Source organism: Pelodiscus sinensis, chromosome 6, assembly GCF_052426305.1.
Source record: "Pelodiscus sinensis isolate ZL-2025 chromosome 6, ASM5242630v1, whole genome shotgun sequence".
Classification (NCBI taxonomy): Eukaryota; Metazoa; Chordata; order Testudines; family Trionychidae; genus Pelodiscus; species Pelodiscus sinensis.
The window spans coordinates 64,057,301-64,080,305 of record NC_143057.1 but is presented as its reverse complement, the minus strand read 5'-3'; the positions used below and the strand labels follow the sequence as shown (position 1 = coordinate 64,080,305).

At 44.7% G+C, this 23,005-nt stretch overlaps 1 protein-coding gene across 5 annotated transcripts in view; it reads right to left on the bottom strand.

The window, feature by feature from the left end:
* PJA2 (praja ring finger ubiquitin ligase 2) overlaps positions 1-9,397 on the bottom strand; it is a 74,749-nt gene extending 65,352 nt beyond the window's left edge. The window contains exon 1 of one of the 5 annotated variants that reach the window (XM_075932036.2): positions 9,325-9,397. The gene's annotated coding sequence lies outside the window, so the exon portion shown is untranslated. Of the gene's footprint in view, positions 1-5,447; positions 5,688-9,324 lie in introns of those variants that run through there. The other 4 variants (XM_075932038.2, XM_075932035.2, XM_089779300.1 and 1 more) reach the window with 4 other exon arrangements.
* Positions 9,398-23,005: the final 13,608 nt, after the last annotated feature.

The window sequence follows — 23,005 nt, the reverse complement described above, 5'->3', positions numbered from 1 at the left end:
GGCTCTGGTGAACAACTGAACATAAGAACGGCCGTTCTGGGTCAGACCAAAGGTCCATCTAGCCCAGTAGTCTGTCTGCCGACAGTGGCCAGCACCAGGTGCCCCAGAGATGGTGGACCAAAGACAACGATCAGCAATTTGTCTCCTGCCATCCTTCTCCTGCCTCTGACAAACAGAGGCCAGGGACACCACTTCTATCCCCTGGCTAATAGCCTTTTATGGACCTAACCTCCATGACTTTATCTAACTTCTCTTTAAACTCTGTTATAGTCCTAGCCTTCACAGCCTCCTCTGGCAAGGAGTTCCACAGGCTGACTACACACAGTGTGAAGAAGAACTTTCTTTTATTAGTTTTAAACCTGCTACCCATTAAGTTCATTTGGTGTCCTCTAGTTCTTCTATTATGGGAACTAATAAATAACTTTTCTTTATCTGCCCTCTCCACACCACTCATGATTTTATATACTTCTGTCATATCCCCCCTCAGTCTCCTCTTTTCTAAACTGAAAAGTCCCAGTTGCTTTAACCTCTCCTCATATGGGACCCATTCCAAACCCCTAATCATTTTAGTTGCCCTTTTTTGAACCCTTTCCAAGGCCAAAATATCTTTTTTGAGGTGAGGAGACCACATCTGTACAAGTATTCAAGATGTGGGCGTACCATAGTTTTATACAGGGGCAGTAAGATATTCTGGGTCTTATTTTCTATCCCTTTCTATCCCTTTCTTAGGAAACTGGGACTCTTAGGTGCTACTGCAATATCAGGAACAAAAACAACTTCATTTTATTTAAGTTCTTGTGTTCCAACACAACAGAAAATGCCACTCACATGGTCTTACTGCACTCCTTTCAAGGAAGTTATACAGGGGTCAACACACTCTTTTTTTCCATTTCAGAAAGGACACCACCTTTTTTAATTTCAAGGAGTTTAGGGGATAAAGTACAATCTGTGTAATCTTCTTCTGTTATCCATCAGTCTGCAGTAAGTTTTATCTAGAGTCTAAAAATGTTATCCTGCCCCATAACTGAAGCTAATTAACGTGGGTGTATGACAGGTACTGGTGCTGCAAGAGCTAGTGCCACTCTCGTAGCTGAGGAGGGTTGGGACCCTGTAGAGAAGCCAGCCCTATCCCTGCCACCATCAGTCCCTCTGAGGCGGTGGCCCCTCACCCTGGACGATTGGCTCTGGCCACTAGGCTCTGCTGCCTTGACACAAGGAGCTTTGCCATGGGCAGCTAGGCCATCCTGTCCTGAGAAAGAGGGCTGCATTAATGACTCTAGCTGCCAGGCTATGCTATCCCAGTATCTGAGACTATGGTGTGGACCAAAGCTTGAAACATGGGAGTATTTGAGACTGTGGGACTGTAGAATACCAAACCCACACCCTAAACATGACAGATATATCAACCTACTGACAGGGTGACTCATCTAATGGATTCAATTGTATTTTCTAAAACCTTGACCTAAGTTCTCGTTTAGCTGTGCACCTGCACAGCAGCTATTCAGCACAGCACACGCAATTAGGACTGTGGTCGGGTGAGATGCCTCTCCTCCAGTCCCAGGACAGCACAAAAAATGCCTCTCCCTATTGGCCCCAGCCCAGACCTACCATAAGGGATGATGAAGCTGCCCTCTCGCAGCCCCAACTTAGCTCTGCACTGCCATAGTGGAGAAAGAGGTGCCTCTCTCCCTCTCCCCACACTCCAGGTACCGCTGCAGGGGGAGGGAACTGGGAAAAGTCCTCTATCCCTGCTGTATTCCCGGGACAGCCTGCACACCAAACCCGTTATCCTCAGCCCCACCTTAGAGCTCATATGCCCAGAGGGCACTCTCAGACCCCCACACCTCAACTCTCTGCCCCAATGCGGAGCCCCCCATCTTCATTCCCACCCCAGAACCCACACCCCCAGCCAGAAACCTCACTTCCCTGCAACCCAGCCCCTCTGCCCTAGCGCTGAGTCCCCTCCAGCACTACAAACCCCTCAATTCCACCTACCCTACATGAATTTTGGAATGTGCACCAATAGGGTGGCCCTGTGTCAAGCCTCTTGCCTACGTATTCCTCTACTATCTCTAACACTTTGTTTCAACAGAGGCCAAGTTCTTTCTGTATCTACAGAAAGAAAAATGATCCTCAGAAGCTGTGGGTCTTTCATAGAGATCAGACAATCTTTTCTGCATGCTTTTTCACCAACTTCACAAATATTTTCCATTAGGATACCCACAACACAAACATCACCTTTCTACTCAACCAAGGTCTTTTTGTAGAAGATACAACAGCTTCTACCCCAAGCAGAATTGTTACTCCCAACCAAAAGTTGTCTACTAAGTATAGTATTATTGTTAACAGAGCACCTTCCACATGAAAATGATACTACAGAGTTGTCTGACAGCATAAAACTATGCAAAAAGTCTAAAAAGCATGTTCAAAAACAGTATCATAGTGATGCTTGAATCCGTCAGGCAAAATTGTCCATTAGCCACAGGAAAATATACAAAAGCTGAAGTTTCCTAAAATCTTGGTTAAAATTGTGACTATATTGCACAAATATCTTACTGATGGTGACATCATTACATCATGCAAGAGCCCTTGAGAAAACTATCTTCCCCCAAAGAGACCACCAGATGACAGTTTAATCAGAAAGGACACCACCTTGCAGACTGCCTCTGAACTCCATCAACTGTGAATATAGGCTTGGTTGACACTACAGAGTTAGGTCAACACAAGATAATTCATGTACACTAATTTTGTCAGTGTACTCATGCACCTGTTGATATAAGTGCTCTTCTATATGGACTTAAATTCACCTCCACAAGTTGTAGGGTTTATGATGGTGTAGTTAGGACAGGGGTCGGCAACCTTTTCAAACCAAAGTGCCCAACTACATCAAAATTCAGAACAAGTGGTCAACAAAGAGCCAGTATAAGAATGCCTATTTGCATAACTGAAAATATACAATTTAATATTATTGACAATTCGTATGATGATTCGTAATAGCATAAATGAAACACTGTAGTCGCAGACTTTATTGAATGGGACTTCTGCTGCTGCTGGGGGTGCAGGAGTCAGGGTAGAAGTATATGAGGGGGTCAAAGCAGGGGTTTGGAGTGTGTGGAAGGAGGCAGGGCAGGGTGATGGGGGTGGGAAAGAGTGCCAGCGGGACGGGGAGGATGGAGTTGGATTACATTACCTGGCCAGAGATGGGCTGCTGCACCCGGGGAGAGCAGGGTTGGGGGCTTGAGTCCCGGACAGCCAACACAGGTTGCTTCAGGGATGAAGCTGGCTTTTGTATTAGGAAGGCAGGATAAGGGACCCGCTGAAGGTAGGGAGATGAGGTGGGATCTCCAATGAACTAGATCCCACTCAGGCAGCACCGGGGCAGCCAACACTGGTTGTCCCAGCGATGGAGCTGAGTTCTGTATTAGGAAGGGAGGATAAGGGACCCTCTGAAGGTAAGGAGGTGGAGTGGGTTCTTGAGTGGCTTAGGGAATAGGGCATTTGCCTGGGGAAGGCAGAGCTGTAGGCCCAAGTCGCTCCACGCACCCCGGGAGCAGCCAGAGTACTGCCCCAAGGGATGGACCAAGCAAGGGGCTGGGCCAGGATCACCTCAGCTAGGTCATGGCTTCTCCCCCCACCCAGGCCACAACAGGACAGGTGCCACCACCAAACGCCCTGCCCTGTGGCCAGATGGGGGCTGGAGCGTGGGGCCCGCTCCAGGATCAAGGCCAGGTACAGGATGCTGCAGCCAGATGGGGACTTTTTGCATAGTTTTATGCTGTCAGATTGGGGTCTTCTTGGCCAGGCTTCATTTTCAATAAAATAAAATATGTCCAACACGAAAGGTTTAAATATTGTCTTTATTTATGGCGGGGTGGGGAACCTTTTTTGGACCTTGACTCTCAGAAAAAAAGAAATCAATCAGGGACCACAGAAAAGTGAGAAAAAAAAACCCCTACAACCCTCACTGATGTCGTCCCCCAACTGCAACACCTTACTCCCCTGGTAAGGATGTTAAGTAACCGTTAATTGACTAGTCGAGTGATCGATGGAATTTCCATCGACTACTCAACTAGTTGATAGGGACTTACACAATCCTTTTTTGAAAAGTACAAGAGCCCCCCCTCGAGTCCTCAGCTGACCCCGCCTCCACGTGGCATTTCAAATTGGCAGTACAGCATGGAGTCTGGGGGTCAGCGGGGGACTTCGAGTCATCCACTGGGGCTCTTGTACATTCCAGACCTGGCATGAGCCAACACTGAGCTGGGCTGCCTGTCTGGCCAAAGCAGCCCCTATCATGGGGGAGGGGGTTTCCAGCTCCCCTCTGAGATCCCCCGCAGACCTGGGCTGCTGCTGAAAAGCAGCCTCTGCCTGCGGCCAGCCTGGGTCTGCTGTGGGCAACAGCTGCTTCATGGCAGCGTACCGACACCCCCCATGCTGCTGCCTCTCTGAAGCAGCAACACAAGTGGAGGCAGGTGGCACCATCGAGCCATCTTTTAAGTTGGATACCCCAGAGCACTGGCTCCTGCTTCACCAGCCCCTTGCTGCCTCCGATACAGGAAGGGGGAGGGAGGAATCTGTAGACCTTGTCAAACACATTTTTACAGATGTCTATACTGAGAAAAAAATGCTGTGTGTTAAATAGAAAGGTGATCTGAGAGGAAAGCAGGGCCCTGCACAGATACAAATTTGAACCTGTGGATGTGGATTTTCACAGATATAAATCATTGTCTGTGGAATTGCAGGGCTCTCCTAGGAACTGCAGTGGCAAAAAGAGCAGAACGTGTGGCCATGGCTCCCAAGAGCGAGATCCTCTGGCGCGGGTGTACTGGGTCCAGCCCTGCCCCCATCCTTTCCAAGCAGCTGTCTGAGTCTCCTGTGCAAGACCGTGCTAGTGAACCCGGTACCAGCCCTAGCAGGCAGGGTGGGGTGCAGTGCAGCTGCATCAGAAGAGCAGTCAGCATGGGGAACTGGCTCCTGGGAGCAGCAGCCCTATGTTCTGCTCCTTTCACCGCTGCAGTTCCCAGGAGAGGCCTGCAGTTCCATAGATACCAATTTATCATCTACTGTTATCTGCATCCACTGGTTTAAGTTTGTATCTGTGCAGCACTCTACTGGTAAGGTGGAGATACTGTTGCTTTCAGAGCAACATGTGTTAATTTTTAATATTTATTGTGCATTAGCAATATTAGGGAAAATAACTTCTATACAATCTCCGATTCAAATACAGGTCAAACCTCTCTAGTCCAGCACTATTCTGGTCCAGCATGATTTTAGCTAGCCATATGTCCACTGATTATGGGTGTGGTCAAGTTTCCCCAGTCCCATAAAGTTTATTTACAGCCACCAGACCTGGCTTGCAATGTTCTGTACTGTTATTTACCCCTAAATGTCTTAAAAGAGCCCAGTAAGCAGTGGAAGTTTTGATAACACTGCGAGACAACACTGACCTCTTGTGGTCCGGCAAATTCTCTGGTTTGGTGTCAGTCAGGTTCCGGAGGGTGCCCGACTAGAGAGGTTCAATCTGCATATACACGTACAATCCAATAAACTAAATGGCTTGTATTTGGTGAACTGCATTACAGATGCATCAATATTTGCAGAGCTTATTATTAAATAATTTTTTCAATCATGTCACTAATTTATATGAATATCAAGTCCATGAAGTACAGAATTTTTAAAAAAGTCATCAGAGCATAAAAATAAAATCTCAAAGTTCTCTTTGCTGCTGGAAGGCACCATTACCCCCCTGCTCCCGACGATCAAACAGAATTTTATCAAACGTAACAAAAGAAATTCACATGCAGCACAGTTTTAGTCCCAAAGGTAGTAAAGTTGAGGGCTAAGTATATATAAACTGCTAACAGTTCAAGAGCCACACCAGAAAATTGTTGTGTCTGCAGAGCCACTAAACACACAGAGCTGCATCTTAAACCCATGCAAGTGAGTAACTGAGAGAGACCTGGCTCCTATATGAATTATATAGTATCACCTGGATACTAAACTAAATCTGTTGACAATTTAGAATTTTCTGAAACATTGTTTTCAGAATATTAATATGCAGAGATTGTGCAATGTGTATTTGCAAGAATGTACAACTCAAGTCTGTTAAAACACTTAGTGGTAGTTGGTCTAAAATTATGAATTTTAAATATTATAAACTTAAGCATTTGAAGTGTTTTTTATTTTAAAATAACTTTAATTCCACTATAAATAGGATATGTTTATACAGACAAGAAAAACCTGCAGCTAGCCTGTGCCAACCAACGCTCAGGGGACTCAGGCTCCAGGTCTGTTTCATTGCTGAGCAGGATCCCAGGGCTCAGGCTGGACCCACCCTGAAGGATCCTAGAGTCAGAGCTACAGCCTACGCCCAGAAGTCTACAAAAAAAAAAAATCATACCCCTGAAAGACATAGTTAAGCCAATGTATGCACCAATACAGACATCACTAAATCAATGGAAAAATTCTTCCACCGACCCTAGGGGTATTAGATATTGTGTACCTGAATAGTCGTGTAACCACATGAATTCTTAGCAGTTACACAACTATTCAATAGTCCCTGGGACCAGTGCTGGCAGCCAGTGCACTCCTGGCAAGCCCCGTCACCCAGCGCTGCTGCCTCTGTATCCGAAGCAGCAGCGTGGAGCCAGTCCGCAAGGCGAGATTACAGAGGCAGCAAGGGTGGAGAGGATGCACGTAGTCAAAAGGATTAACAGATAAGCCTAGATTTATCGGTTAATTGTGTATTCGTCTACCTGCTGACACCCCAATAGACCCAGTTACTTCCTGTTGAGCAAGCAGGTGGATCTAACATAGCAATGATTTTCAAACTCTGGTCTGGGAACCCTTGAGTATCCAGTACCACAAACTAGGTCTCAGATTTCCAAAAGAATCCACACTTCCATTCAAAATTTTTTAGGGGTCTGCAGTTCCAGGGTATGCCCTGTTTCTGGTAAAATTCTAATCCCAGCAGGTGCACCTTATGGAGCAGAAAGCCACAAAAGTCCTTCCCACTGGGGAGAAGCCCCTATTCCACCACCCCACTGCATGTAGAGGTCCTGAGCTTCCCCTCCACCCCAGTGGACAATAAGACGGGCCGTGAGGGACTCCATGAACTGAACTTTAAGGCTACGTCTACACTGGCATGATCTTGCGCAAATACTCTTTAACGCAAGAGTTCTTGCGTTAAAGTATTTGCGCAAGAGAGTGTCTACACAAGAGATGTGTTTTTGCGCAAGAGCATCCATGCCAGTGTAGACGGTCTCTTCCGCAAGAAAGCTCTGATGGCCATTTTAGCCATCAGGCTTTCTTGCGCAAGAAATTAATGTTGTCTGTCTACACTGGCCTCTTGCGCAAAAACAGTTGCACAAGAGGGCTTATTCCTGAGTGGGAGCATCATAGTTCTTGTGCAAGAAGCACTAATTTCGCACATTAGAATGTCAGTGTTCTTGCGCAAAAACTCCTCGCCAGTGTAGACAGGCAGCATGTTTTTGCGCAAAATCATGCCAATGTAGTCACAGCCCAACAGTAAGAGAGGCATGTGGCTTAGAAGCCTCAGTTTGGCCACCCCTGGCACAGGCATAACATAAGTACGAATAGACCTGTGGGTGTCCAACAAGCTAACCACTAGCCAAATGTGGCTATTTGGTCAGTTGAGTGTGGCTAGTTTGCTATAGCAGTAGCCACTATAATGGCTATTGCTTCAGAACTGGTTAGATACCATGGATACAGACTATTACCATAAAAACAACCATAATGAGTCTAACCAATGACCATCTAGTCAGTATATGATCTTCTAACAGTGGCCAATACTAGGTGCTTCATGGGGAATTAACACAACAGGTAAGCATCAAATGATTCACCCCATCACCCATTCCCACCTTCCAGCGAAGAGGCTTGCAATACTTCAGAGAACATTTTTGCATCTCTGTTCACCTTGGTTAACAGTTACTGATAGAACCATTCTCCATGAACTTATGTAGTTCTTCACTGAACCCTGTCATAGTCTTGGTATTCACAACATCCTCTAGCCAACACTTCCACTGGTTGCCTCTGCATTGTGTGAAGAAATACTTCCTTTTATTTGTTTTACACCTGCAGCCTATTAATTTCATGTGGTGACTCTTCAGTTCTTGTGTTATGCGAAGAATAAATAACACTTCCTTATTTAATGTCTCTATACCAGTTATGATTTTATAGACCTTTTTCATATCTCCCCTTAATCATCTCTTTCTCAACCTGAAAAGTCCCAGTCTTATCAATCTCTCCTCAAATGGAAACTCTTCCTCACTAATAATTTTTGTCTTTTTCTGTCCTTTTTTCCATTCCAATATATTTTTGAGATAGGACAACTAGATCTGCACACAGTATTCAAAATGTGGGCCTACACCCCTGGATTTATATAGACACTATATAATCCTTCACATTTATGAATATGCTTGTGCTTATGGCCCTAATTCTGCAGACACCAGGATATGCTGGAAGTATAGAAATAACTGGATGAACTCAAGGCCCCTTCTAACCCTACTTGTTTATGATTCTATAGTTAACGTTATTTACAAGAGCAGCACCATTTGAGTAAAGTGATTCCTGGCACATAGGGAAGAGTCTGCACAATGGAGGCCCTAATGTGTTCACTGACTGTCACCAAGACTTGACAACCCAATGCCCCACGGGGCTTAACTGGTAACGAAAGAGGTGCCAGTCCTCTCCTCAAGCATTCAGATACCAAGACTCGAGCAGGTTTTTTTTAAAACATTCACAACTATTGCAGCAAGCCCAACGCTGCCGTTGCCAGTGCTGTGAACTTGCCATGCAGCCTACAGGATGGGGGCTAAGCCTCGGCACCCATTACACAATGCGCCCACCCACGGCCCCTGTTCCCAACCACGCCTGCCGAGGCCCCCCGCTTACCTACTGCCCACTCAATGGGCCACTAGTGCCCCGCTGCCTGCCACATCCCTCCCGGATCGCCTGGGCCATGCACAGACCTTCCCCAGCCCCCAGCCCACCGCTGCCCGCAGCACTGGCCCGTCCCCCGCCTGGGCCTGCACAAGCCTGGCGGGGCGCGGACCAGACCCGCTGCCAAGGCCGGGGGAGGGGGCCTGTCCCCGGGGAGCGGTTCCGGCCCAGGCTGCCCCGCCGGAGACCCGGCCGAGGGCCAGAGTCCCCGCCGGGAGAACCAGCAAGGGCCGGGCGCGACGGGCCGGGGCTCCCCCCGCCGCTTTGACAGGCCGCGACACGGAGCCGCTGGACCCAACCGACCCGAGCCGCGATGCCGCTTGGTGGGGGCTGCCCCGCGCCCAGGCCGGGCCTGGCACTTACCCCTCCCCGGTCCCGTGTCACCCGCCGCCTCCAGGCCGGGCCGGCACCCCAGCGCCCACCCCGCGGCCTCAGCGCCAGCCGGCCAGGCCAATCCCGTCCGGCTACCCCGCCAGAGCCGGCCAATCCCGGCCCGCCCTGAGGAGACGCCAGCCAATCCTGGCAGAGAGGAGAGAAGCTCTGCACGGATGGCCCCGCCCCTCCGCTGGCTGCTGCAGGCTTCAGGGATGGGAAATAACTGAGCTAAGCACTGCACACAGCTGCAGTTCTTCCTACACAGCCTCCCACTCCCGTACCGCCGCAGCTCTCCCTCCAGCCACACGCACACACTCACAGCAACACTCACCCCCAGCAGCCCTCCCTTGAGATACACACAGAACTACACTGTTCCCTAGCCCCCAAAACAGAGACAATGACATTCCGTCCTGGAGACACACACACACACACCTACAGGTGTAGTCCTGCAAGTGGTTTCCATTATACACAAGGTTACATCAGGGACGGCCAGTGAGCCAAGGCAAACTAGGAATTTGTCTAGGGTGCTGCCGGCCCAGGCACCCGATGATGACGTCACGGCCATTGACGGCTGTGAAGGTGGGGGCGCCAATTGCGCCTTCTGGCTGGGGTGCCAGCTGCCGCAGCCAGCCTCAGGCCGCTCCTGGGTTACATACCCAGCTATATACTTTCCAAGAACTAGGCTCACACAACTACAACTATTGTGTCCAACCAGTTCCAAAGCAGTAGCCACTAGCCACATTATTCCAAAAATGTAAATAATTTTGTAATACTCTCTGAACATACCAATACTTGTCTTTTAATGTCAACAGAACGCTTCAACATTGGTTTTAATCAACAGAAATAATCATATTTCACATAAATTAAATCAGGCTATGTCTAGACTGCAGGCTTCTTTCAGAAGAAGCTTTTCTGGAAAACAGCTTCCAAAAAAACTTCTTCCGAAAGAGAGCATCACTGCGAAAGCTCATCAAAAAAGGATCTGTTTTTTCGCAAGTTAGTGTCCAGACTGAATGGATGCTATCTCACATGTAAGCTGTGATTACTATGGGTGGCCACCAGGGCATCTGTGCTTTTTCCTCTTTCCTCTTCTTAAGAATGAACTGCCTCTTCCCTTGTCCACACATGCCTTTTTCCGAAAGAGTTTGTTTGGAAAAAGACTTCTTTCTCGTAGAAAGAGGTTTACCAATGTTGGAAAAACTCCTCTTTTCTTTTGATTTTCTTTCGAAGGAACGCAATTGCAATGTGGGCGTAATAGAAGTTTTTTTGAAAAAATGTCCGTTTTTCTGAAAAGAACTCTGTAATGTAGACATTCCCTTAGTGGGACACTTAACAATTTTGTTTCCCTGCTCAACCTCTGAAATCAGGGCAAAAACTTTTCACTGATAGCACACCTCAACTCGGCCTCCATATTTTCATCCAATAACCATGACTGTCCATTACAAAACTAGGAAGATGGCTTGAGTGATAGTAGGCTAATCTGCATATTCAAAGATGATACTGACTGTAGAGATAAACTGAGGCAGTCCATGGTATTTTGCTAAGAACTCTTATTCAAATCCTAAATTTGAGGCAAGGCTTGGGAACACACAGAACAAGCAGCTAACATGACCCTGGTTGCCCTGGCAACCACATTCCAAGAGGGCCTCACTCCGATAAGAACCTGGCTGGTACCAAAACAAACTTCACAGAAGCTGTTCTCACTGTCTCCTTTAATCCTAGATACTAAGCCTGAGATCCAAGGACTACGCCAATACGAGGCAGTATCATCTCACAGTAGATGCGTCATAATTTCAACAAAGTTGCTATTAAAATGCTTATCTTGTTTATGTTGGCTTATTTAGCTTGTTAGGAATAACTACCTGTAATATTGATAAAGTGTTTAATTGGCGATGGGCGGAGATACTATGTAACCTTCGTAGTTGATTGGCTTACGTGCACATTCCGTCTTGCCACCAGACCCTATCAAATTGCTTCTCCTCCGTCCATCTGCCACCTATATAATCTATTGTAATGTTTTGATTAACCAGTGTTCACCAGGTTAACCACTTCACCAGCACAGAGTGTTTAATAAATCCTCTGACTTGTTTTCACCTGCATCCAGAGTGTTCAGAATTATTCCCTACAGTTTGGGGGCTCATCCGGGATCCAGGCTTGTGAGCTGTTCGGGAATCGGAGACTGCTACCCAAAGAGAGGTGAGTATGTTTATTATACCACCTCATTAGGCCGGGGTTGAAGTCTCTCATTCCCTTCAGACACATCCTGGGTCCATTCCCATTTGAGACACAAGACACCTGGACATGTGTGAACCAAGCATAAGAGGCAGGCCTGAGGGGGGACACATGTGGGGACAAGCACAAGAGGGCAGTATACTGTTTTAGCTAAGGGGCTCTTACGGAGGGACTGGATAAACCACCAGGGAGTTATTGAGCCGTATGTTAAGCTCAGAATTGGCTGGGTATGCAAGGCGGCAGGCAGTACAAACTGGTGGTCCACTCCCTCATTGCATGTAACATTGCAAGACCTGATGGAAGCCCCCCAACAGGCATGTGATGTATACACCTTTGAATAGTGCAAGTCCCCATTCCAGTTGACAGTGGGAAGGGTACCAAGAGGCATGAGAACCGCAGTGGTATAAACCGTATACAGAAGTGTGGGAAAGCTGATCTGTGGATGTGCCCTTTGGGACGTGGGACAGCAAACCTTTATGCAAAAAAAGGAGGGAGAGATTCCCAAAATTCCCAGTGAGTGAGGTGTCAGTGGCTGTGACATCCAAGGGAGGAAAGCTGCGCGCAACCTCTGTAAAACCCCAACGCTTGATCCGGAGTGGCCTGTGCCCACATGATCAAGGTTGGAAAACAAAAGAAAAGGGAAAAGAAGGTGGAGATGTACATTCCCAGAAAGAAAAAAATGACACAAAACAAACAAACAAAAAAATAAAAACAAGAAAGGAAGAAGAGATTGAGGGCTAAGCCAGACAGAAGCCATGACATCACAGGGAGAAGGGAGAGCTAGTCCATGGGAACATCTAAACTACAAACATGCACCAGAGAAGGATTTGATCAAGTGGGGGACTGAAAAGGAAAGTGGAAAAACTGAGAAGGCAGTAATAATATTGTTAAAAAACCTCGCATTAAAAGAGAAAGAAATTAAAGCTCTAAGGGATGAGATTGAAGCTCCGAAGAGCAAAAATCCTCCCCGCAGTGAGAAATGTAAACCACAAGCAGCAGCAGTACTTCTGTGCCAAGAAAACACACTAGAAGTGAGAGAAAAGGATCTCTAAGCAGGCACACCTATAATACCTGCACCACCTCTCCCTAACTTAGGGGAGGATTTAGCTCCATAATGCAACACCATCAACCTCTCTCTATGCTCAGCCCCATATGGACCATTGCCACACATAATTGAAGATAGAGAGGAGGCACAAAAGATCATTGAAAGGGACCAGCTCTTCCCTCTTGAAAAACAGGCTCTAGTAACAGATCTGCCTGATCCAAAGTGCAACAGTGAGTTTTGGGATAAGCTTAACAGCTTTGGGGAAGTGTTCTTCCAAATTCTGAAGGAAGGAATGTCTGCTGACCACCAAACCATACTGGCCCTAGGCATCTCGATTGGAAACACTTACAGAGACATAATGAAGTGGGCTACAGATTTAGAGAACAGGAAGGGAAAGAAAGTATCAATCCAGGCTACTCTCTGCTATACCTGTGGAAAGCCGGGGCACATAACATGGGACTGTGGGCACAAAAGGAAGCTCAAACTTTATACCAACTGCAAAAAGACTGGCCACACTAAGACAAAATGCTTCCACCCTGGAGGGGGTAAGACAGAGCAGTGGCCGAGCAAAAAGAACAAACCCATCACCCCTAGCACACCGGACACACAGAACAACACGCAGAAGCAGGAGAAAGCTTCCAAGCAACTCAAGCAACTCCAGGAGATTCTTGAGCTCCTGGCTAGCAAATAAAAACAACAGCCTCTGTGGCTGGAACCGCAGGCAACCCAAGGATGTTTCTTAACACTTGAGTGAACATGAAGGGGAGGGGCAGCCAGGCAAAATGTTAACTGATACCAGTGCCTCAGTATCGATAAATACTAAAACCTTCCCCTCACACGCTATTATATTTGGTTCGAGAGCATGGGGGGAGGTAAATTAAAAGCTACCATAAGCCAGCTAGTGGCAATCAAAATTTAAAAAGGTAATCACTGTCTGCCCCAAACGAGGAGAGGAAACACAATTTGCGGCATAGATCTCTTTACAGAATTTGGGGGAGTAATCCACCCCATAGCCAGCAGACCTTGATGCAAATTGGCAAACATTTACAAACCCCTCATGAAAAGTAGAAAAGGTATACTATATCTTTGGAACAAATATTGCAAGAGTTTAAGCACAACCCATGATCTGACAATACCATGCAGAGGTTTTAAGCAAATTGATGAAATATTTATTGGTTTACAAACCCTTAATCTCAATTAAAAGAAATACTGCTTCAGTCTCGCTGTTATAAAAAACCCTGTATTGAGGAGTTTAAAAAATAACTATTATTAGCTGACTGCAATAATAAACATTTGGATTTTTACCCAAGTAAAGGAATCAGAAGGTATGATGGATAATTAAGAAGCACATCCTGCTTGCTAAATTAGTTATGAACAAAACCTGTGTCATTGGAAAAAGCCATTTAGCAGGAATCAAGACAGACCATAAGAAGGAAAAAGCATGTGAAAAGAGGGTAAGAGGTTTGGGCAAAGTAGAAGGAATAAGGAAAGCAGTAATACAGGCATTGGAAAGTTAAATTAATTTGAATGAGGAAAGTTTTCATTTGAAGAACAAAGCAAGCAATTAAGGGTATGCGAGGTGAAAAGTTGACTCCCTGGGAATGTGGAAGGAATTAAGCAATCGTTGTAGTGTGTGAGGAGAAAACCTTCTTAAAAAAAAAGACTCCTTGTTTCTTGCGGCCTCTTTCTTAAGAAATGTGTAAATAATCCAGGCAAAGAAACAACCAAATTTAAATATTTGGCCTCGGATACTTGTTAAATCTGCTAAGGGGAAAATAGGGTTTAATTTAATAATTAAACAAGAAATGGGAAATAAGGGATTCTGCTGAAACTTAACTGGTTAACTGAATAAAAAGAATAAAATCTATACATTGGAATTTTAAGTGAGAGGGCATTGTCCAAAACAATTAAAACAAATTCATTTGAAACTTGCAAAACAGATTTACAAATTTACAATCAGACAAGGCACAAATTGACTAGTGCTGCTTGTATTGGAGCATTTAACCCTTAAGGTTAAAATTGCTTTCTTAGAAAATAAATTATTATTTTAAGAATCCAAGCTCTGGAACTTCACTGTGTCTTTTTTCAAGGCTGATTGATAATACTTTTTGGCTTGCTTTCAGATCTAAAGTTGTATATGAATACAGGCTGCCTGGCTATTTAAACAAACAAAAACCACCCACTGTCCCCTCAAGTAAATTATCTGAATAAAAACAAGATATTCATAAGTATCTATTTGAACATTTTAATGCTAATATTATTAACATAGATCTAATAAGTAAACCTGTAACATTGTATATGATTCTTTTTCAGGAAAAGAAAACCTTTTTGTTTGTTGGAATGGTAACTGGCAAACACCTAGTACTAAGGAACATTTCTATAGCCGTAAAGCCTCTCAGTTACCACCCATGAATAATTTGATGCTTCACACATTAAAAACCTGGTCCGCGGTACAAAAGGGAAACTGAGGCATATCACCTTTAACTTAATAATTGAATAATGAAGTAATTCACCTAAACTCTCTGAAATTGGTGTACAAAATAAAAGCATATCATTGAGTAACAGCAGGCTGATCAAAAATCTGCAAGAACATCTGTAAAAGAAAAGTATTCTAAAATATAATGTGCTACTCCCACAGGGGTAGAAATGTTTTCTTTATCTTTCAGAACATCAGAAAGTGCTGGTACCAGCTGAAGAGCAACTGAAGAAAAAACCATGGTTCCGCTCTCATGACATAATGAGTTTGTGTTTGTGTTCTGTCCAAGAAGCGTGAGTTTAAACAAAATAAAATTAATAATTGAGCCCAATCAATTGGCAACTCTAAAATCTAGTGGAAGGATAATAGTTTGGTAATTGTTTATGCTAGGTAAATGCTAACGATGTCTCCACAGGTGAATAAAAAGGAACTGGAAGGTAACCGTGGGGCTGTTCCTGCTACTCCTATGGAGCTGGAGAAAGGGAGCAAGGAGTGTGCCATGTGAAAAGGAGGACTCGGAGTGGGGTACCAACCTTCCTCCACTGGGTTCGCTTTGCTTTAATGGCCACACAAATGAAATATTTAGTCTTTGCAAACTTGCACACAAACCAATGAAAGTGGTTTGGCCAGAAATAACAAGAAATCTGAAACAACACGGGCAAGAAGGACTTCAGAATATTTAAGTAAAGATGCCCAAAACACCATTGCCCACAACAATAAAAATACTAGTAACCTCAACATTGTAATAATAGCCAATTGCCCTGCTACCAATTGGTGCCAGGTACCTGATGCCTTAAAAGGCCTCAAGAATACCTGGAAAGAATCATGGATTTGCATGGGCTCCTATTAATAATCAAACCATCCGTGAACCATGTTGTGGTGCCATAAGAGAAACAGTGACTCCAGTCAATGTAACCTGCCTTCAAATCATATACGTAGAAGGACAAATAAACACTAATAGCAATGGGGAATACAAGGCAATGGGCCGCCCCTCCTTCACACATAATTTGGACACTATGAGAACAAGGAACACACAGTCCTCAGTATTAGAATTTGTATGGGATATTGTGGGGGGAGAAACCAAATCCTAATATCAGATCATGCACCAACTACACTGACAAGGTACCCTTCGAGATAAGACCTGTGGACTCCCACTGGGGTTTACCACTTAACGCCAAGACAGAGGTAACTCCTAAGGCATGGCAATCATTCATTCAACAATGGCCATCGCTAACTTGCCCTCATTTGGATATCATCAACAAAATAGAGCCTCCCGATTGTGCATCATGTCCCAGAGCCAGGGCTGGTAATTATAGGACCAGTGTTGCCAGTCCTCACCTCGGTGGTGTTCCACACTTACAAGATCGAGGTGCGCTTTGCCCTAGGTTGCTAATTAACGGTACTAAATTAAAGGAGTTAGAAGACCAGTGTTGGAGAACAGGGCAAGCTTTAGCCACAACTACCATGGGAATAGTAACAAACCTTTTGGACGGTTGAGTACACCCAGCTCTCATGAAAGTGGTGAGTCCCCATCTCCCTCGTACCCATCCATGGGAGTGTGGAAGCAGAGAATCTATGAGGATTCAGAGGCCTACCTGGACAAGCTATAGTATAATCTTTTGCCTGTTGGCTCCCTTGGGTATTTCCCACTCATAGCAAGCCAGAATGGTAACTTCCCTGCTTGTTCAAAAGCAGGGACATATTGTTAGAGTCGAGGGTATCGCTTATTCCGAGGGTGTAGGGGGCACCCTGTACCCTAGAGACTGTTCCACCCACTCTGATAAGGAAATCTTATGTATCTGCCTATATAACATCATGACAAATCTGTCTAGGTTTGAAGTGGTCATCACAGAGAAACAAATGCATGCAGAGCAGGTCCAAATGAATGATACCTACTGGTCTTTGACCGCCCAGACAGACCACTCCATTGAACTAAATGGAAGGTCCTGCCCCTCTACATATCCATCCATGTGCATAACGGACCCTCACCAGGAGATCCTGACAGTTGATGGGACACGGCTGTACTGCACTTCGGCAATGACGGGTAACCTAACATGGGATCCTGAGTGGCATAGTGGAAGTAAGTACCTAGAGGAGGGCCTACTGGCCCTGCAGGCAAAGATCGAGGAGTTGGTGGCCGATGCCCAAAGGCATATCAGGATTGGCCATCTGAGGTATAAACACAGATAGGGAGAACTGTGGACCATGCCAAAACACATTACTCTGAGGCACTCAACCAGACAGTGGAGGTCAAAACTATCATCATGGGCAGTGCCTTTACTGGCAATGCAATACCTTGGGTATGGATATTTAAAATGTGTTGTCAGGAGGCCAAGTGCAATGAAGTTTGAGAACTCCTGTTCTAACATGTGACCTTTCTATAGATCTCTTTTTATTGTTTTCCCCTCATTTTTAAAATGGTGTCTGGTGTCTTTTCAGTAATACAAGTTTTAATAGTCCCAGGGTTGAAAAGAAAACAGCCAAGGGATGTCTCCATAGCAGCTACATTTCACTTATTTCTGAATAGGAGAAAAATCTGCCAACAGCTATTTCCCATCATTATTAATATTGAGAGTTAGAGGGGTATCCATATTAGCTTGTTTCAGCAAAAACATCAAGGAGTCTATGGCACCTTAAATACTATCAGACTTATAATGGGCATAAGATTTCATGGGCTGGAGCTCACTTCATCAGATGTATGAAAGGGAAACTACAGTTTGGAGGAGGGGTGACTGGTGAAGGGAGACGGGGGGCTGGGCACTGACTATGTGTCTTCCCCAGCCCAGGGAAGTACCGGACAACTCTTCTCCATCCCAGGCCTCACCTCTCCCTGTCCTTGCTTTGCCCTCTCCCCGTCCCTTCCCCACACTTGCCCTATCCAGGCCCGCCTCCTTCCCCAACTGATACAGCCCAGGGGATTAGCAGGGCCATCACTGGCATTGGGAGTCCACACACACCCCTCTGCATTCACTGGCAGTGGCAGGGGAAGTAGAGCAACATGGCCCCAACTCTCTCTGCTGCACCAGCCATATAGTTCCACTTCCTACCAGTGAATGTGGGGGTGGTCCCATTCCTTCGCTGAGCAGTATGCCAGGAAAACAGAGCTATGCTGGGGTTACAGTGCTCCATTTCTCCTGTCATGCCGGTGAGTGTGTGTGTAGCAGGCGGAAGGACTGGATTCTTGTTGCGTGTTCCAGGCCTCCCATCTCCCAGTTGTCCCCAGGCGACCCAGGGGCTCTGACCCTGCTGATGGCCAGCCCCTTGCCCTCCCACCCTTGGCATTTGGGATGGAGGGCATGCTGCCTCTTGGGCCCCCTCGCATCACTGCTGTTGGCAGATATATACACAAATGCAAATGTGAAAGAGTTACATTATTATGTGGAGAGCCAGTGCTAACAAGTTGTTAATATTGAGATTCTTGCCCTTTACCAAGCATATGGGAGAATACAAGCATCTGTGCCTCTAATCAGATTCAAAGCAACAACAGCCAGTCCAGCATGCACCACGATTCAGATAACCTGTAGGAACTCTAATGAGTATGTTAATCCCATGGCAAGCATACAATAGCATCCATAATTGCTTAGTGTTTATTCTAAACAGAAAGAAAAGAGGGTCCCTGTTCTGAAGAGTGCAGTATGTTGTTCTGAAGAGCTGACAGTCAGACAAGTGAAGTGAGATAGTGTGTGATAACATCATACCTAATCTAAGGTTATGTAAACACAAACATGTTTTTAAAGAAATAGAACAGGCAATCTATTCTCAATTACTCCTGAAGCTTGTCATTAAAAGTCAGCTGCTTGTAGGCTTTGATTCAAGCTAATCCCAACCAAAATGTTGAAAAAAACCTATTTTCCTCAATTCCTCCATGTTACAAATTGGTGTTGAATCAAGAACCTGAAGATTGCATTAATCTCTGAGCCATAATCTACACTAGGGAGTTATTTCAAAATAATTCCCTTTATTTGGAAATAACAAGCAGAGCATCCAACCCTATTATTTTGAAATAAGGGGCTGGTTATTTTGAAATAATAACACCTGCTTTTCACTGATGCTATTGTGAAATAACTACTCCCCAGAGTCATTCAAAGTAACTACTCGCCAGTGCTTTCTGGGGCTCTAAGTAGAGGTACCGCATTCATATTAAGGGAGCCTTTCTCATACTAATTTCAAGACTTCCATGTTGTGTGGATGCACTATTTTGAAATAGTTATTTAGGGAATTATTATTTCAAAATAAGTTATTTCAAAATAATTTCTTAGTAAACATTCCCTAATAGGCCCAGTACTCAACTACGTCTGAAGGAAATCCTGGAGGCCTCTAGTAAAACCTCCGTGTATATTTTACCTCTTCCATTTTGAAGGAGAAATCATAATGCTATGTCACAAAATTAAACATCTTACATTAAACCACAGAGATTACCCATGAGCCAAAAAATCCAGCATTAAAGAATGACAAGATCAGATATATATATCATAGATGAGCAAATATCTCAATAGCAAATATTCTCAGAATTTAAAAACTTATAGGTGCTAAGAGAAAAGAGGCAATATATACTGAGTGTCCTTTGACGCTCTTCTCTACAGAGACAACTTTAATCAGCAAAGAGCGTCAAAGGACTTCAGGGCAAGAAGAAAATAACTCCATCTTCTCAGCCAGAAGAGATCAGGCAGATCAGAGCTGTCCTGTGCTAGGCTGACAAACCCCACAGCTTGGATGGATTTCACACAGTTTAATGCAGGGCATGTCTACACAGCAAGGAAAAAGTCGAATTAAGCTACGCAAATTCAGCTACATCAATTGTGTAGCTGAAGTCGAAATAGCTTAATTAGGCTTTTGGTTCTGTCTACACAGCTGGAAGTTGAAGGAAGAACAATCTTCCTTCGACTTCCCTTATTCCTTGTGAAATGAGGGTTACAGGAGTTGGAGTAAGAAGTACTACAGCTCGCCATTATTTCAGAATAATGGCTTGCTGTGTAGATGCACTTTGTTATTTCAGAATAACATCAGTCATTCCAAAATAGCACTGCTGTGTAGACGTACCAAACTGAAAAGCCATGTCAGCCAAGCTTAGGGAAGGAAAAGGACAAAATTCAAAGCAACTCAGCTGACCAGACCCATACCAGGAAAATGTATACTCAGCTAAATTGTGTCTGTGACTATGTACTGGAAAAAACACACTCCATTGGGGGAATTTAAGGAACAGACAACACAGAAAGCCAAAACAGCAAAAGGTTCTAAGTCAGTGACTTGAAATCACTTGGCAATTTTTTCATGCTCAGTTAAATTAAAGTTACATGAAAGCACATGCTGATAACTGCTGATTCACTGCAAAAATATTATCCCAGCAAGCAGGGTAGATAAAAAACAATTCTTTTTTTAAGAACATAAGAATGGCCGTACTGGGTCAGACCAAAGGTCCATCTAGCCCAGTAGCCTGTCTGCCGACAGTGGCCAGTGCCAGGTGCCCCAGAGGGGGTGGACCAAAGAAAATGATCAAGCGATTTGTCTCGTACCATCCATCTCCAGCCTCTGACAACAGAGGCCAGGGACACCACTTCTATCCCCTGGCTAATAGCCTTTTATGGACCTAACATCCATGAAATTATCTAGCTTCTCTTTAAACTCTGTTATAGTCCTAGCCTTCACAGCCTCCTCCGGCAAGGACTTCCACAGGTTGACTATGCATTGTGTGAAGAAGAACTTTATTTTATTAGTTTTAAACCTGATACCCATTAATTTCATTTGGTGTCCTCTAGTTCTTCTATTATAGGAACTAATAAATAACTTCTTTATTCACCCTGTCCAAACCACTCATGATTTTATAGACCTCTCTCATATCCCCCCTCAGTCTCCTCTTTTCTAAAATGAAAAGTCTCAGTTGCTTTAGCCTCTGTTCACATGGGACCCGTTCCAAACCCCGAATCATTTTAGTTGCCCTTTTCTGAACCCTTTCCAAGGCCAAAATATCTTTTTTGAGGTGAGGAGACCACATTTGTACACAGTATTCAAGATGTGGGCGTACCATAGTTTTATACATGGGAAGTAAGATATTCTGTGTCTTATTTTCTATCCCTTACTTAATAATTCCTAACATCCTATTTGCCTTTTTGACCACCGCTGCACACTGTGTGGAAGTTTTCAGAGAACGATCCACGATAACTTCAAGATCTCTTTCCTGATTTGTCATAGCCAAATTAGTCCCCATTATATGGTACGTTTAGTTGGGGTTATTTTTTCCAATATGCATTACTTTACACTTATCCACATTAAATTTCATTTGCCATTTTGTTGCCCAGTCACTCAGTTTGGTGAGATATTTTTGAAGTTCTTCACAGTCTGCTTCTGTCTTGACTATCTTGAACAGTTTAGTATCATCCGCAAACTTTACCACCTCACTGCTTACCCCTTTCTTCAGATCATTTATGAATAAGTTGAACAGGATTGGTCCCAGGACTGACCTTTGGGGACACCACTAGTTACCCCTCTCCATTCTGAAAATGTACCATTTATTCCTACCCTTTGTTTCATGTCTTTTAACCAGTTTTCAATCCATGAAAGGACCTTCCCTCTTATTCCATGACAATGTAATTTACACAAGAGCCTTTGGTGAGGGACCTTGTCAAATGCTTTCTGAAAATCTAAGTATACTATATCTAGTGGATCCCCCTAATCTACATGTTTGTTAACCCCTTCAAAGAACTCTAATAGATTAGTAAAACATGATTTCCAGGGCTCGACAAATAATGCAATCTACTTGCCATTGGTGAGTAGATTGCAACCCAGAAGAGCCGGGTTCAGGAGATCTGTGCATGCGCAGAATGCTGGACAGCGCGGCTGGCGAGCGGGGCTTGCTGCGGTTTGGTGAGCCCTGATGATTTCCTTTTACAGAAACCATGCTGACTTTTGTCCAACAAATTATGTTCTTCTTTTTAAATTTAAATCTGGTGTTTTATTTTTTAAATCAGTGATAAAATATTAATTTTCTCATTTAAAAATAACAGTGACAATTAAAAGTTATCACAAACACCTACCCTAATAGTCTCATAATAATGGATTAATGGTTCTAGTCTGTCCAGCCTAACAACCAGCTCTTATTTCTTGAAAGTCTGGGTCTTCAATTTCTGTTTCTCAGAAGACTAACGTGCAAATACAGAGCCAGGCTGGATAGGACTGTTTTTCTTCTGTGTTTATGTGGTGGTGGACCTGGGCCAATCACAGGAGAGTTAGTTAGGACATTATCTAAAGACAAAAAGACAATATATAGGAAAGGACAGACACAGCAGAGAAAGGAATGGTGGAGTGGACTGTGAAAAAAGGAGAAGACATTCAGAACACACACGGCTTCCTATATTCCCCTATACGAGTGGTCTTCAACCTTTTTACACCCAAGACCACTGTTTAAATGTCAAGGCAAGCCAAGATATATACCCCACCTCTTTCCCAAGACCCCACCTCTTCCTTAAGGTTCCGCCCTCTCCATTCCTCTCCTCTTCATTATTTGCTGTCCCCAGCCTTTACTCTATCTAGACTATGGAGTTTTATAAAAAAAAAGTATGCAAATTGCACTACGCAATTTGCGTATCTTTTTCCAATTGTTTTTTCGGAAGAGGCTTTTCCAAAATTTAGCCCATCTATGCTGGGCCAAATTTTGGAAAAACCTCCTCTTTTGGAAGAGCCCTTATTCCTCATAAACTGTGGAATACAGGGCTTCCAAAAGAGTGCATCTCCTCTTCCACAAAAAATGTCAGAAGAGCAGACGCGTTCCCTGGACGCGGCAGAGTTTTTCCGGGATACCTCTGGTATCCCGGAAAAACTCCGTAGTCTAGACTTTGCCTAGACATTGCCTCTCTCTCACTGGGTTGAGACAAGAGGTGGGGGATTTGGGTGTGGGAAGGGGTGAGAGGTGCAAGCTCTGG